Below are 18,472 nucleotides of genomic sequence, written 5' to 3'. Positions count from 1 at the left end.
AATAAATCATTATTGTACACAATCAACATCATACTAGCCATCAACATGGTTCAACCCACAATTCAACCATAACCAATCATCAAGCATATATCACAACATGCATATTTCTCATACATCATATCACCAAGGCATCAATAATCATCATCACATATATGACCACATCATATATCTCAATCATTCAACAACATCACAATTCAATGCCTATCTTAGGGCCTCTAGCCTAAGTATTTCCTACCACATTACATATTAGATACGGGAAACCGAAACCATACCTTAGCCGATTTCCCAAGCTCCCCGGAGCACTTCCAAACCACTTATCCACAAGCTCTCAAGGCCTCAACACCTTCAAGAATAGATTTTTCACCACCAAACCCTTTCCAAGCTTTTCAAAGTCACCAATCAAGCTCCAATATTCACATATACACAACCTAAGCCACAACCATCATACCCATACACAACATCTCAAAACCCCAAACATCATAAGACAACAAAATACACTAGGGTTGAGAATCTTACCACACCCAAGGTCCAAGGAGACAAGATTAACCTTCTCCTTCAAGAAAGTTGGGTCCTATAACATCAAAGAATCCAAAATCTCAACATTCCACCCAAGAAACTCGAAAATAAGGGCTGAGATTTCGAACAGCAACACGTGGCTTACCTTAAGATTGGTTGTATGGGTTTTGTAGAGCTCTCCGCGGTGAACGCGTGGCCGCAAACGGAGCGGCAATCGGAGCTCTAGATCAAAAGTTATGGTGGTTTGAAGATCAAGTGAGAGAAAGAACTTGAGAGAGAGTTCTCCCCTCCATGGCCTCCATTTCAGCGTTTTTTGAGTGATAAGTGAGGAGAGAGAGTGCTGAAAACTAGGGTTTTGGTTTAGTTATGTTGGGCCAAGGGCCCACTTTGGGTCCGGTTGGCCCGGTTTGGCCCGTTCGGTCTAATCTTGGTCCGAATTCTATAAAATTGGTACCAAAATTCTCGTCTCAATCTCCTCTATCACATTTAGCCATAAAAATCACATTGTAGGCTTTCTAGAATAAATTCTCATTTATGGGTTAATTAGCCGTTAATTAACCGGGTTTTACATTCTACCCACCTAATTGGGAATTTTGCCCACAAATTCAATGCAATTACCTGAGAATAAATGCGGATAATCCGTTCGCATCTCCGACTCAAGTTCCCAAGTGTGTTCCTCAACACCGCCTCGACCCCATGCCACTTTGACTAGTGAAACATCTTTTCCACGCAACCGTTTAATACTAGTATCATCGATTCTGACCGGAGCCACTGGAAGCGTCAAATCTTCCCTTAACTGAACCGACTCAGGTTCTAACACATGGCTAGCATCAGGAGTGTACTTCCGAAGCTGCGACACGTGAAACACGTCGTGCAGGTTCGAAAGATGAGGTGGTAGAGCCATCCGATACGCCAACGGTCCAATCCTCTCTAGGATCTGAAATGGACCAATGTATCGAGGATTCAACTTCTTTGCTTTAATCGCCCTACCTACTCCCGTGGTCGGAGTAACCTTAAGGAAAACATGGTCTCCTTCCTCAAATTCTAAGGGCTTTCGCCTTTGATCGGCGTAACTCTTTTGACGACTCTGCGCCGTAAGCATCCTATCTCGGATTTTCTTGACTTGTTCGGTGGTCTCAGCTATCATTTCCGGTCCCAACAAGCTTTTCTCTCCAGCTTCATACCAACATAGCGGAGATTGACATTTCCTCCCATACAAGGCCTCGTACGGAGCCATTCCGATGCTCGCATGATAACTATTATTGTATGCAAACTCCACCAATGGCATATACCGATCCCAACTCGCCGGTTGGTCCAAAACACAAGCTCTCAACATATCCTCTAGGGTTTGGATCGTCCTCTCAGATTGACCATCTGTTTGAGGATGGTAAGCCGTGCTCAAGCTTAATCGGGTTCCAAAAGCTTTCTGAAATGCACCCCAAAACCTTGAAGTGAAACGAGGATCTCTATCAGAGATTATAGTAGCAGGTACACCATGGAGTCTCACAATCTCCTTTATGTATAACCGTGCTAGCTCCTCAAGGGTGTAAGTCATACGAATGGGCAAAAAGTGAGCTGACTTCGTCAGTCGGTCCACAATCACCCAGATAGCATCAAAACCAGCCCTAGTCCTTGGCAATCCCGACACAAAGTCCATTGCAATACTTTCCCACTTCCATTGTGGAATCTCTAAAGGTTGCAACATCCCGGAAGGTCTTTGATGTTCAATCTTTACCTTTTGACAAGTTAAGCACTTTGAAACATATTCCGCCACATCATTCTTCATACCCGGCCACCAAAACATTGCCTTTAAATCATGGTACATCTTAGTACTTCCCGGGTGAATGGAGAATCCGCTTTTGTGTGCCTCCTTTAAAATATCTTGCCTCAAAGTGCCCACATCCGGCACAATGATCCTACCCTTGAATCTCCATAACCCATCTTTTTCTTCCGACACTCTCCATTGTTTTCCTTGCTCAATAGCCGGTAACACCGTCCATAACGCTTCATCATTTTGATGAGCCTTTAGGAGTTCGGACTTAAAATCACTTGAGATCTCTAATCGGCTCAAACACAAGGTTCCGGATACTTCTCGAGCACCAATTTTTAGACTCTCGAATCCCTTGAGCAACTTCTCCTCTTGAAGCATCATCCAAGCCGCATATAACGACTTCCGACTTAACGCATCTGCCACTACGTTCGCTTTTCCCGGATGGTAATTCAACTCAAAGTCGTAGTCCTTCAACAATTCCATCCACCTCCTCTGCCTCATATTGAGCTCTTTCTGATCAAAGAGATACTTCAAGCTCTTATGATCAGAGAAAACTTGGAACTTAACCCCATAGAGATAATGCCTCCACACCTTCAAGGCAAACACAACCGCAGCGAGTTCCAAATCGTGTGTAGGATAATTAACTTCATGAGGTCTCAACTGTCGTGAGGCATACGCCACCACATTATGATGCTGCATCAGCACGCACCCTAAACCCTTTAATGAGGCATCACAGTACACCTCAAAAGGCTCGTTCGGCTCGGGTAACACTAACACAGGCGCAGTGGTCAACTTTTTCTTCAATGTCTGAAAGCTCTCCTCGCATTCAGGAGTCCAAACAAACGGAGTGTCTTTGCGGGTTAACTTTGTCATTGGTAACGCTATCTGTGAAAAGCCCTTGATAAACCTTCGGTAATAGTCAGCTAGGCCCAGAAAACTCCTTATCTCTGTTATGGTGGTTGGTTGTTTCCAATCCATCACTGCCTCCACCTTAGTTGGATCTACTGCTATTCCCTTCTTACTCACCACATGGCCCAGAAACTTCACCTCACTCTTCCAAAACTCACACTTAGACAGTTTTGCATAGAGTTTCTTCTCCTTTAGAATCTGCAACACGGTCCTCAAGTGTTCCGCATGCTCTTCTTCAGTCTTGGAATAAATCAGTATGTCATCAATGAAGACAACAACGAATTTATCCAGAAACGGACGGAAGACTCTATTCATGTAATCCATGAATACCGAAGGAGCGTTCGTCAACCCAAAGGACATCACAGTGTACTCGTAATGACCATAACGAGTCCTAAAAGTGGTCTTAGGGATATCCTCATCCCTCACCCTTATCTGGTGATAACCGGATCGCAAATCAATCTTGGAGAAAACTCCAGCTCCTTGTAACTGATCCATGAGATCATCAATTCTCGGCAATGGGCACTTATTCTTTATTGTAACCTTGTTCAACTGCCTGTAATCCACACAGAGCTGCATACTCCCATCTTTCTTCTTCACTAATAGCACTGGAGCGCCCCACGGAGAGACACTTGGCCGTATAAAATTCTTTCCCAACAAATCCTCTAACTGAGACTTTAGCTCGTTCATCTCTAACGGTGACATCCTATAAGGAGCACTTGAGATTGGTCCCGCCCCGGGCACCAATTCAATAGCAAACTCAACCTCTCGGTTAGGTGGAAACTCATCAATATCATCGGGAAACACTTCCGGAAACTCACACACAACCGGAATCTGCTCCAACCTTTGATCATCACCCGAAACGCCCGCGGTTAACAACATGATACCCTGACATTCGGTTCCGGAACAGTTCACCATCATTGAATTCAAGTAAGAATTATTCACCACGACCGGCCCTTCTGTATCCTCCGGCATAAAGTGCACCGACTTTGTAGAACAATCAAGCAGGACATGGTTCTTAGATAACCAGTCCAATCCCAAGATAAGGTCAAGACCGATCATCGGCAAGCAGACTAAATTATGAACAAAATCACGCTGCTTGAACCTAAAGGAAACTTCCGGGCATCCTAACCTAGTTACCGTGGCTTCATGAGTAGCATTGTACACCCTTAGATCATAACCTAAAGTTACAATCTTCAACTCTAACTCATGGGCTTTCTCAAATGCAGTAAATGAATGCGATGCTCCCGAATCAAATAAAGCATTTAAAGTTTGAACAGCTATTTCACAGTTACCTCGAATGCGTGTTTCGGATCCCTCTGCACCCACAGCTGAGGTGATGAACACCCGACCAGTTTGTTGTGCTTTCCCAGCACCTTGCTTCTGCCGCTCTGGACACCATGGGAGCTTATGCCCTGCCTTTCCACAATGGTAGCACAAACCCCATCCGGCCTTGCATGGTGTTCCCGGATGGTGACTTTCACACCTAGTACAAACTTGATCATTCTGAGGTTGCTTCCCAAACCTTTTCCCTTGGGAGTTGTTGTTGTTGGGCCTCCTAAAGGAACCTCTCCTCTTGAAAGGTGGACCTCTAGGTGCAATGCTCTTCCCTCAGTTCCGTGGGAATGATCCTCTGTGACTTCCCCTCTTAGCGGCTGCCCAATTCACACACTCTTCAGCCACCCCACACTTGTTCACCAACACAACGAAAGTTCTAATCTCCATTGGTCCCTGAGCTCTATTTCTGTCATTGCCATGGTTGTTCATCTGTTGACCAAGGGCTTCAGCAGTGGCTTGCATAGCAGCAGCCATGTTCTCCAATGCAGTCGTAAAGTTCACCGGGTCATTAGGGTTATTCATCGGCGCACGAGCATTCGTACGACCTCTCGCACTACCTCTACCGCGTCCACGAGGCGCCATCTGGTTCCTATACACACCAAACAATCGATATTAAGTTGATCAGGCTCAATATCGGAAGTCTAGTGCTTCAAAGTCCCAAATGCATGCTCATGAACGTTTATGCCAAATATATCAAGCAGATATACTAACAGCACATAACACACACACAGAGAATGCACAGAAGCATAGTCAATCCATCCCTCAGGCTCTACAGGAACGAACTGCTCTGATACCATAATGTAACACCCTACCATACAGAGTCTTATGCTTAAGTCATAATTCAGAGATGGCAAGGTATTACGACCTCTAAGATAAAAATTTAGTACGTATAGTAGAATGAAGGATTGATTATAACTAGGAGCCTTTGTAGAAAAAGGGGTAAACAAAACCGCAACTCAAAAGCGCATCACTCCGATCGATAACGTAACGAACAAGGATAACCAACGCGAGATTATATATATACAAAGGAGTGTCAAAAACAGGAATATCAAGACTCAAGATCCGGCTGCGAAGATAACCGGTCCGAGCATAACAATATATACATATGATAAAATAAGGAAAACCCCAAAGGAAACCCAAAGGGACACAAATACATAAAACCTATTCTCCAAAATCTCCCATAAGAGGAGTCATCACAGTTTGTATTATTTAATGGAGATAAAAGTATCTAAAAAAAACGTATAAACCAAAACATAGCCCCGAGAACAAAGGATCTTTGCAAATCTAGAAGTCTCCAGCATGCCTCAGCGGGAAACCTCACGTCCTGCATCTGAAAACCACAAAATCCGCATGGGTGAGAACCAGAGGTCCCCAGCATGGTAACAGCTTCCACATATATAATACATAATAATAGAGGAAAGCCAAAGGCAATCCTAGAACTTCCTCCATATAAAATCAAAGCTTATAAACAAGCTAAACCATATAAGGGCATCTGACTAAAGATTCTTCAGTCTAACTAGTACTTCCCTTTCCAATTCCTTCAAACCGCCCAACCACCAGCAGGATATAATATAGCAAAACACAGTTATATCAAACAAGGAATATCAAATAGGAGCAAGTAAGACATTTAGACAATTAGCAAGTTATATGCAGTCAAATAGGCAATCTCAAACAATTCACATAATATGCATATGATGAATGCCTGTCCCTAGTGGCTGATGATATCATCTTGTCGGTTATAGAGCCAACCCGACAAGTCATGGTCGCTAACCATTGGACTGTCCCTCTGTCATGCATCCCCAAACTCGAGTTATACTCGTTATAAACTTGATCATAAACGTGATCCATATCCATCACCCTCACTGGTGAATATTTATGGGGGATCGAGCTCATCCGGGTCTTTCACAGTGCCCGGCCACACTTACGACATAGGGTTAACAGAGTCTCGAGCCTCCACCTGGAGCACGTGGTGGCTAGCCACTGCTACTACCCAGGGAAACTCGTATCTCTGATAGTGGAAGTGCAAAAATCACAATTATCAATAATTCAGCATAAACATGCATGAATTCTCATCCATGGATCAACATCCATATCAGCCATTCCGGCTCACGGTTAAATCCATAACCAGCCAATATTCATAGCATACACAGCTATTCCGGCTCATGGTTCAATCCAGAACCAGCCAATTCACAAATAATCACGACCCTTCGGCCATTGGCATAACAAGCACTTCCACCACCATCCTCCGCATCTCACATAATCATCTTGATCCTCATTGATCATTCATTTTCCCTTGCTTCACTCGCAAGTTACCTCATTCACTAGCCCCCTTCTAATAGCTAGGCATGTCATAATGATTTAAGACATAAATGGTGAGATCAGAGGCTTAGAAGTATGAGATTTGGCTTTTAAAACTCAAAAATCAACTTTGGGATGAAAACAGGGCCACGCGTACGCGCACTCCACGCGCACGCGTGGATGGCCTCAAAAACTTATCGACGCGCCAGCGTCATGCACGCTAACGCGTGGATTACAAATTTGCCAATCGACGCGCACGCGTCAACCACGCGTACGCGCGGGTGTTCTTGTGCCCCAGGCACAAGACCGGCACAGCTCTGGCATAACTCTCTGTAAAATGGCTGGGCATTGGGTGCAGCACAATCGGCGCGCCCGCGCACATCACGCGTACGCGTAGATGGCACTTTTCGGAAGATCGGCGCGTACGCGCCAGGCGCGCCCACGCGCAAGGGGTCATTCTGCTAAAAATTTTCTAAGTTAAAAGCTGCAGAATTTCACAGATTTACACCCCAATCTTCCAACGGACATAACTTCCTCATTTTAAATCGTTTTTCACCCGTTCTTCAAACGGTATGGACATCCCGGATCCAATTTCATTTCTAAACAGATTTGGTACAAAACGGAGATCCGTAGTCCAAGTTATGTCCCGTCAAAGTATGCCCAAAAACCATATTTTTATACAAAACCACAATATGCCATTTTCAAAACAAACCATTTTCAACTCTTTTCAAAATCAATCAAAACATGCCAATTTCATCCCTTTTCTTTGAAATCAATCAAAATGTATCAAATTCAACATCAAGCCTCCTCAACTCACACATTGACACATTACCACAATTTACCAAAATCACTATCTCATCATTTTACCCCACTTCACCCAAGTGGCTTAAACACAAACACATTGACATATCATATACTATTCCTCATGCCAATTCTCAACAACACCAATTCCAATAAATCATTATTGTACACAATCAACATCATACTCGCCATCAACATGGTTCAACCCACAATTCAACCATAACCAATCATCAAGCATATATCACAACATGCATATTTCTCATACATCATATCACCAAGGCATCAATAATCATCATCACATATATGACCACATCATATATCTCAATCATTCAACAACATCAACAATTCAATGCCTATCTTAGGGCCTCTAGCCTAAGTATTTCCTACCACATTACATATTAGATACGGGAAACCGAAACCATACCTTAGCCGATTTTCCCAAGCTCCACCGGAGCACTTCCAAACCACTTATCCACAAGCTCTCAAGGCCTCAACACCTTCAAGAACAGATTTTTCACCACCAAACCCTTTCCAAGCTTTTCAAAGTCACCAATCAAGCTCCAATATTCACATATACACAACCTAAGCCACAACCATCATACCCATACACAACATCTCAAAACCCCAAACATCATAAGACAACAAAATACACTAGGGTTGAGAATCTTACCACACCCAAGGTCCAAGGAGACAAGATTAACCTTCTCCTTCAAGAAAGTTGGGTCCTATAACATCAAAGAACCCAAAATCTCAACATTCCACCCAAGAAACTCGAAAATAAGGGCTGAGATTTCGAACAGCAACACGTGGCTTACCTCAAGATTGGTTGTATGGGTTTTGTAGAGCTCTCCGCGGTGAACGCGTGGCCGCAAACGGAGCGGCAATCGGAGCTCTAGATCAAAAGTTATGGTGGTTTGAAGATCAAGTGAGAGAAAGAACTTGAGAGAGAGTTCTCCCCTCCATGGCCTCCATTTCAGCGTTTTTTGAGTGATAAGTGAGGAGAGAGAGTGCTGAAAACTAGGGTTTTGGTTTAGTTATGTTGGGCCAAGGGCCCACTTTGGTTCCGGTTGGCCCGGTTTGGCCCGTTCGGTCCAATCTTGGTCCGAATTCTATAAAATTGGTACCAAAATTCTCGTCTCAATCTCCTCTATCACATTTAGCCATAAAAATCACATTGTAGGCTTTCTAGAATAAATTCTCATTTATGGGTTAATTAGCCGTTAATTAACCGGGTTTTACAAATTACAAATGTTACTCGTATTATTTAGAAAGAAAAAAATTAGATTAAAAAAATTCAATTAAAAAAATATTTAAAAATTTGGGTTTTTGTATGTAAAAATATTAATTTTTGTGTAAAAATCTATTTTTACATGTAAAAACCAATTTTTTAGTATAAAAATTGGTTTTTTTTATGTAAAACCGGTTTTTTAATGTAAAAATCGGTTTTTAGTAATATAAAAACCAATTTTTCTATATAAAAACCGGTTATTTTTAAAAACCGATTAAAAATCGGTTTTGAATTTTACTAACCGATTAATAACTGGTTTCATCATGTAAAATCAATTTGGTTAATTAACCAATACTATATTTTTGGTTAACCAAAAAATTGGTTTGATTTTTGAATTAACCAAACCATGAACACCCCTAGTACAAATGAAGAATGGGGCTGGTGAGAATATATTTGAGCACAAATGATCATACCAGATCTAATTCAAGGCTGAAAATGAATAATATTCAGCTAAAATTAGAAAATCTAAGGGTTGCAAAAGTTTATGATAGTTAGAATATTGTTTAGTGGGAATGTGTATATGATAGTTAGAAGCTTCCTTGTCCGTAGAAAAATTTTGAAAAGCTTCAACCATATAGCTAGATTTGTTTTATTCCTAAGATTTCTTATATTAGTGATATGATAAAGGTGTGCCATATAAGTTTTTCTACAGTAATATACAAGATAATGTTCAAGGTGTTTGTTCACAAACTCCAATACATGATGAATAAACTGGTAAGTAATACTTAAAGTGCTTTCATTAAGAGAGTTTGGGAATATATGCTTATGAATGTACGCACGATCTCAAAAATAAAAAGAAAGTTTTGGAACATGAAATAATAATTAAACTAGACATGAGTAAGGCATATGATAGGGATATGACATTTTTTATGATTTATGTTAAAAAAATTAGACTTTGGATCAACTTGGATATGCTAAATTCAAGAATTAGTGATTACTGTTTTTTATTTTGTCAATATGAAAGGACAACCATTTAATTTTTTTTTTCAAACCAAATAGAAATATCATTTAAGGTTGTCTTCTATCCCCATACCTATTTTTATTCTGTGCATAAAGACTTTTTTCTTACTTCATAAGACAGAACAAAACACATTGATTCATGGAATATAGGTCAATAGAAAGTACTTCTTAGTCAATCATCTATTATTTACAGACAACTCTATCCTATTTTACAAGGTAAAAAGAGATAGTTGTAATAATATATTTTTTCTATTAGAAAACTACAGAAATTTCAATGGACACATAGTAAATTTAAATAAATCTGCAGTGTTTTTTAGCAATAACATCTCTAAAGAGGTTCATATTCAAATTGCCAGCTAGCTACACATAAATTATATTAGAATCCAAGATAAATATCGGGAACTATTATTAGTGGTATTATGGTCTAAAAAAGTTACATTTACTCTCCGAACAAAATGCAGTCAATTTGGTGGCTAAAATTGTAGTGGCTAAATGTGACTTATTATTGACCAACAAATATTTTGTTGACATATGGTAGTATTAGGTAATGTAAGAGAAGTGTTAAGGTCAAGAATAAAAGAATAAGTACATGTCCAAAAACGGTTTTTTGTTCATATGGGTCATTAATTCATTATTGAATCATGGCCCTTGTTTTGATCAATTTTGTTTATTTCTTTAAAATTGTATAATAATATGTAATCCACATTCATTTAAAAATAATACAAAAATTATTTGAAATTATATTTAAATTAAGATTTAATCATTTTGTTAGTCTCTATAATTTTACAAAATTTTTAATTAGGTCTCTGTATTTTTTTTTCCTTTTAATTGAGTTCTTGCACCAAAACTTTTTTTAATTGGATCTTTACACTTTTTTTTCTTTTATTTGGGTCCCTGCACCAATTTTTTTAGTTGAGTCCCTCTAAAATTAAGTCAATTACTGCCAAGAAAGACCTAATTGAAAAAAAATTGGTGCATGAACCTAATTAAAAGAAGAAAAAAAGTATAGGAATTTAATTGAAAATTTTGCAAAACTATAGAAACCAACTGAATAATTAAACTTTAAATTAAATATTATTTTAAAATTTTAAATTTATTTTGAATATAATCAGTTAGATGTAATTTGAATATATATAATTTAAATTTTAACATTTATATTTATAATTATATTTATTAATTTAAATTAAATAGTGTATAATTTTAAATTATAAGTTAGTATATGTAAATTATATTAATTAGTTTACTATTAATTTTAAGGGTAACTAATTAAAATTAAACTCTGAAAAAATTATTTTTATTAAGCATGAAAATTCTACCATTAATTTTTTTTTATGAAATATTTAAAATGTAACCTAAACCATAGTTGTTTTTTTTTAATATTTTCTATATGATTAAACTAAAAAAACAAAAAAATTATTTTTAAAAGTTCATTAAATTAATAGATTAAAATTTTATATTTAATAATATATAATACATTTTAACTATTTTAATAATATATTTAAACTATTTTAATAATATATTTAAAATATTATAATTTATTTATTATTTATGTAATGCATTATTAATATCAGTTATCTACTAATTTATTTAAATTATAACTATATTAGAATAAAATATTTTTTAAGTAAATAAAAATTTGATATTCACCTTATTTTAAGATTTTGTCCAACAAAAATTTAAATTAATTATTTTTCTATTGGTGCCATAAAATAAAAGTATAAAAAATTATCAATATTTATTTAAAAACAAAAACAGATCGATAAAGTGATAAGTTTTTAATTTTTATTTGTCTAAAATTTTTTTATAACATTTTTAACTTATATTTTAGAGAATTTTACAACTATGTATTTAATTATCTCAATTATTTTTTAAGATGTAATATTTTATTTATAGTTATTTTTTATTATTTTTATTTTTATCTCATTTGACATCAAACTTAGCTTATTATAAAATTAGAATATTTAATCTATTTTATATTATTAAATATAAACTTTTAATCTATTAATTTAATGAACTTTTAAAAATAAACTTTTTTTTGGTTTTTTAGTTTAATCATATAGAAAATATTAAAAAAAACCTCCTATAGTTTAGGTTACATTTTGAATATTTCATAAAAAATTATGGTAGAATTTTCATGTTTAATAGAAATAATTTTTTCAAAGTTTAATTTTAATTAGTTATATCCTTAAAATTAATAATAAACTAATTAATATAATTTACATATACTAACTTATAATTTAAAATTATACACTATTTAATTTAAATTAATAAATATAATTCTAAATATAAATGTTAAAATTTAAATTATATATGTTCAAACTACATCTAACTGATTATATTTAAAATAAATTTAAAATTTTAAAATAATATTTAATTTAAGATTTAATTACTCTTTTAGTCTCTATAGTTTTACAAAATTTTTAATTAGGTCCCTATACTTTTTTTCCTTTTAATTAAGTCCATGTACCAATTTTTTTTTATAATTAGATCTCTCTTAGCAGTAATTGACTTAATTTTATAAGATCCAACTAAAAAAAATTGGTGTAAGGACCCAAATAGAAAAAAGTGTAGGGATCCAATTAAAAAAAATTTTGGTACAAGGACTCAATTAAAAGAAAAAAGTACAGGGGCCTAACTAAAAATTTTGCGAAACTATAAAGACCAACAAAGTAATTAAACCTTAATTTAAATATAATTTCAAATAATTTTTTACATTATTTTTAAATAAACGTGAATTACATATTATTATACAATTTTAAAAAAATAAACAAAATAAACAAAATTAATGAAAACAAGAGCCATGATTTAATAATGAATTAATGACCCACATAAACAAAAAATAGTTTTTAAGCATGCATTTATTCTTTTGTCTTTGACCCTAACACTTTTCTTGCATTACCCAATACCACCAATGTCAACAAAGTATTTGTTAGTCAACAAAAAAGTCACATTTAATCACTACAATTTTAGCCACCAGAGACCTTCCCTAATAGAAAGTGTCCCTCAGTCAATCATCTATTATTTACATACAACTCTATCCTATTTTGCAAGGTAAAAGGAGATAGTTGTAATAATATCTTTTCTCTATTAGAAAACTACAAAAACTTCAATGGACACATAGTAAATTTAAATAAATCTGCAGTATTTTTTAGCAATAACATCCCTAAAAAGGTTCATATTCAAATTGCCAGCTAGCTACACATAAATCATATTGGAATCTAAGATAAATATCTGGAACTATCATTAGTGGTATTATGGTCTAAAAAGATTACATTCACTTTCCAAACAAAATGCAGTCAATCTTGTTGTGACTACCAGTGAAAAATGTAAACTAAGTATTTTGTAGATGAAAAAAATCACCCAGAAAATTGTAGTAAAAAAATAGCAAAGTTACTGTATGTAAGACATACTTTAAGTCTTTTAAGTACGATTTTGGTTTCCAAGGTATAGGCTGAAATTTTTTTGTCTCCAATTGTAACACCCTACCATACAGAGTCTTATGCTTAAGTCATAATTCAGAGATGGCAAGGTATTACATTCCTCTAAAATAAAAATTTAGTACGTATAGTAGTAAGAATGATTGATTATAACTAGGAGCCATTGTAGAAAAAGGGGTAAACAAAAATCGCAACTCAAAAGCGCAACACTCCGATCTATAACGTAACGAACAAGGATAACCAAAGCGAGATTATATATATACAATTGAGTGTCAAAAACAGGAATATCAAGACTCAAAATCCGGCTGCGAAGATAACCGGTCCGAGCATAGCAATATATACATATGATAAAATAATGAAAACCCCAAAGAAAACCCAAACGGACACAAATACATAAAACTTATTCTCCAAAATCTCCCATAAGAGGAGTCATCACAGTTTGTATTATTTAATGGAGATAAAAGTATCTAAGCAAGACATATAAACTAAAACAAGGTCCCCAAGAACAAGGAATCTTCGCAAATCTAGAAGTCTCCAGCATGCCTTAGCGGGAAACCTCACGTCCTTCATCTGAAAACCACAAAATCCGCATGGGTGAGAACCAGAGGTCCCCAGCATGGTAACAGCTTCCACATATATAATACATAATAATGGAGGAAAGCCAAAGGCAATCCTAGAACTTTCTCCAGATAATATCAAAGCTTATAAACAAGCTAAACCATATAAGGGCATCTGACTAAAGATTCTTCAGTCTAACTAATACCTCCCTTTCCAATTCCTTCAAACCTCCCAACCACCAACAGGAGTACAATGTAGCAAACACAGTTATATCAAACAAGGAATATACAAATAGGAACAATTAAGGCATTTAGACAATTAGCAAGTAATATGCAGTCAAATAGGCAATCTCAAACAATTCATATAGTATGCATATGATGAATGCCTGTCCCTAGTGGCCGATGATATCATCTTGTCAGTTATAGAGCCAACCCGACAAGTCCTGGTCGCTAACCATTGGACTGTCCCTCTGTCGCGCATCCCCAACTCGAGTTTTACTCGTTATAAACTTGATCATAAACATGATCCATATCCATCACCCTCACTGGTGAATATTTCGGGGGCGAGCTCATCCGGGTCTTTCACAGTGCCCGGCCACACTTACGACATAGGGTCAACAGAGTATCAAGTCTCAACCTGGAGCACGTGGTGGCTAGCCACTGCTACTACCCAGGGAAACTCGTATCTCTGATAGTGGAAGTGCAATTCACAATTATCAATAATTCAGCATAAACATGCATGAATCCTCATCCATGGATCGACATCCATATCAGCCATTCCGGCTCACGGTTAAATCCATAACCAGCCAATATTCATAGCATACACAGCTATTCCGGCTCATGGTTCAATCCAGAACCAGCCAATTCACAAATAATTACGGCCCTTCGGCCAATGGCATAACAAGCACTTCCACCACCATCCTCCGCATCTCACTTAATCATCTTTGATCCTCATTGATCATTCATATTTCCCTTGCTTCACTCGCAAGTTACCTCATTCACTAGCCCCTTTTTAATAGCTAGGCATGCCATAATGATTTAAGACATAAATGGTGAGATCGGAGGCTTAGAAGTATGAGATTTGGCTTTTAAAACTCAAAAATCAACTTTGGGATGAAAACAGGGCCGCGCGTACGCGCACTCCACGCGCACGCGTGGATGGCCTCAAAAACTTATCGACGCGCAAGCGTCATGCACGCTAACGCGTGGATTACAAATTTGCCAATCGACGCGCACGCGTCAACCACGCGTACGCGCGGGTGTTCTCGTGCCCCAGGCACAACACTGGCACAATTCTGGCATAACTCTCTGGAAAATGGCTGGGCATTGGGTGCAGCACAATCGGCGCGCCCGCGCACATCACGCGCACGCGTAGATGGCGCTTTCTGGAAGATCGGCGCGTACGCGCCAGGTGCGCCCACGCGCAAGGGGTCATTCTGCTAAAATTTTTCTAAGTTAAAAGCTGCAGAATTCACAGTTTTAAACCCCAATCTTCCGACGGACATAACTTCCTCATTTTAAATCGTTTCTCACCCGTTCTTCGAACGGCATGGACATCCCGGATCCAATTTCATTTCTAAATAGATTTGTCACAAAACGGAGATCCGCAGTCCGAGTTATGTCCCGTCAAAGTATGCCCAAAAAACCATATTTTCATACAAAACCACAATATGCCATTTTCAAAACAAACCATTTTCAACTCTTTTCAAAATCAATCAAAACATGCCAATTTCATCCCTTTTCTTTGAAATCAATCAAAATGTATCAAATTCAACATCAAGCCTCCTCAACTCACACATTGACACATTACCACAATTTACCAAAATCACTATCTCATCATTTTACCCCACTTCACCCAAGTGGCTCAAACTCAAACACATTGACATATCATATATTATTCCTCATGCCAATTCTCAACAACACCAATTCCAATAAATCATTATTGTACACAATCAACATCATACTCACCATCAACATGGTTCAACCCACAATTCAACCATAACCAATCATTAAGCATATATCACAACATGCATATTTCTCATACATCATACCACCAAGGCATCAATAATCATCATCATATATGACTACATCATATATCTCAATCATTCAACAACATCAACAATTCAATGCCTATCTTAGGGCCTCTAGCCTAAGTATTTCCTACCACATTACATATTAGATACGGGAAACCGAAACCATACCTTAGCCGATTTTCCCAAGCTCCACCGGAGCACTTCCAAACCACTTATCCACAAGCTCTCAAGGCCTCAACACCTCCAAGAACAGATTTTTCACCACCAAACCCTTTCCAAGCTTTTCAAAGTCACCAATTAAGCTCCAATATTCACATACACACAACCTAAGCCACAACCATCATACCCATACACAACATCTCAAAACCCAAACATCATAAAACAACAAAATACACTAGGGTTGAGAATCTTACCACACCCAAGGTCCAAGGAGACAAGATTAACCTTTTTCTTCAAGAGAGTTGGGTCCTATAACATCAAAGAACCCAAAATCTCAACATTTTACCCATGAAACTCGAAAATAAGGGCTGGAATTTCGAACAGAAACTTGTGGCTTACCTCAAGATTAATTGTATGGGTTTTGTAGAGCTCTCCGCGGTGAACGCGTGGCTGCAAACGGAGCGGCAATCGGAGCTCTAGATCAAAAGTTATGGTGGTTTGAAGATCAAGTGAGAGAAAGAACTTGAGAGAGTGTTCTTCTCCCCCCTTCCCTCTAATTCAGCGTGTTTGTGTGTGTAATGAGGAGAGAGAGTGCTGAAAACTAGGGTTTTGGTTAAGTTATGTTGGGCCAAGGGCCCACTTTGGGTCCGGTTTGCCCGGTTTGGCCCGTTCGGTCCAATCTTGGTCCGAATTCTATAAAATTGGTACCAAAATTCTCGTCTCAGTCTCCTCTATCACATTTAGCCATAAAAACCACATTTTAGGCTTTCTAGAATAAATTCTCATTTATGGGTTAATTAGCCGTTAATTAACCGGGTTTTACATTCTACCCACCTAATTGGGAATTTTGCCCACAAAATTCAAATGCAATTACCTGAGAATAAATGCGGATAATCCGTTCGCATCTCCGACTCAAGTTCCCAAGTGTGTTCCTCAACACCGCCTCGACTCCAAGCCACTTTGACTAATGAAACCTCTTTTCCACGCAACCGTTTGATACTAGTATCATCAATTCTGACTGGAGCCACTGGAAGCGTCAAATCTTCCCTTAATTGAACCGATTCGGGTTCCAACACATGGCTAGCATCAGGAGTGTACTTCCGAAGCTGCGACACGTGAAACACGTCGTGCAGGTTCGAAAGATGAGGTGGTAGAGCCATCCGATACGCCACCGGTCCAATCCTCTCTAGGATCTGAAATGGACCAATGTATCGAGGATTCAACTTCTTTGCCTTAATCGCCCTACCTACTCCCGTAGTCGGAGTAACCTTAAGAAAAACATGGTCCCCTTCCTCAAATTCTAAGGTCTTTCGCCTTTGATCGGCGTAACTCTTTTGACGACTCTGCGCCGTAAGCATCCTATCTCGGATTTTCTTGACTTGCTCAGTGGTCTCAGCAATCATTTCTGGCCCCAACAAGCTTTTCTCTCCAGCTTCATACCAACATAGCGGAGATTGACATTTTCTCCCATACAAGGCCTCATACGGGGCCATTCCAATGCTCGCATGATAACTATTATTGTATGCAAACTTCACTAATGGCATATACCGATCCCAACTCGTCGGTTGGTCCAAAACACAAGCTCTCAACATATCCTCTAGTGTTTGGATCGTCCTCTCAGATTGACCATCTGTTTGAGGATGGTAAGCCGTGCTCAAGCTTAATCGGGTTCCAAAAGCCTTCTGAAATGCACCCCAAAACCTTGAAGTGAAACGAGGATCTCTATCAGAGATTATAGTAGCAGGTACACCATGAAGTCTCACAATCTCCTTTATGTATAATCGTGCTAACTCCTCAAGGGTGTAAGTCATACGAATGGGCAAAAAGTGAGCTGACTTCGTCAATCGGTCCACAATCACCCAAATAGCATCAAAACCAGCCCTAGTCCTTGGCAATCTTGACACAAAGTCCATTGCAATACTTTCCCACTTCCATTGTGGAATCTCTAAAGGTTGCAACATACCGGCGGGCTTTTGATGTTCAATCTTTACCTTTTGACAAGTTAAGCACTTTGAAACATATTCCGCCACATCATTCTTCATACCCGGCCACCAAAACATCGCCTTTAAATCATGGTACATCTTAGTACTTCCCGAGTGAATGGAGAATCCGCTTTTGTGTGCCTCCTTTAAGATATCTTGCCTCAAAGTGCCAACATCCGGCACAATGATTCTACCCTTGAATCTCCATAACCCATCTTTTTCTTCCGACATTCTCCACTGTTTTTCCTTACTCAATGGCCGGTAACACTTTCCATAATGCTTCATCATTTTGATGAGCCTTTAGAAGTTCGGACTTAAAGTCACTTGAGATTTCTAATCGGCTTAAACACAAAGTTCCGGATACTTCTTGAGTACCAATTTTCAGACTCTCGAATCCCTTGAGCAACTTCTCCTCTTGGAGCATCA

This window comes from Arachis stenosperma, chromosome 10 (genome assembly GCF_014773155.1).
Source record: "Arachis stenosperma cultivar V10309 chromosome 10, arast.V10309.gnm1.PFL2, whole genome shotgun sequence".
NCBI classification, from domain to species: domain Eukaryota; kingdom Viridiplantae; phylum Streptophyta; class Magnoliopsida; order Fabales; family Fabaceae; genus Arachis; species Arachis stenosperma.
This window is presented reverse-complemented; position numbering follows the sequence as displayed.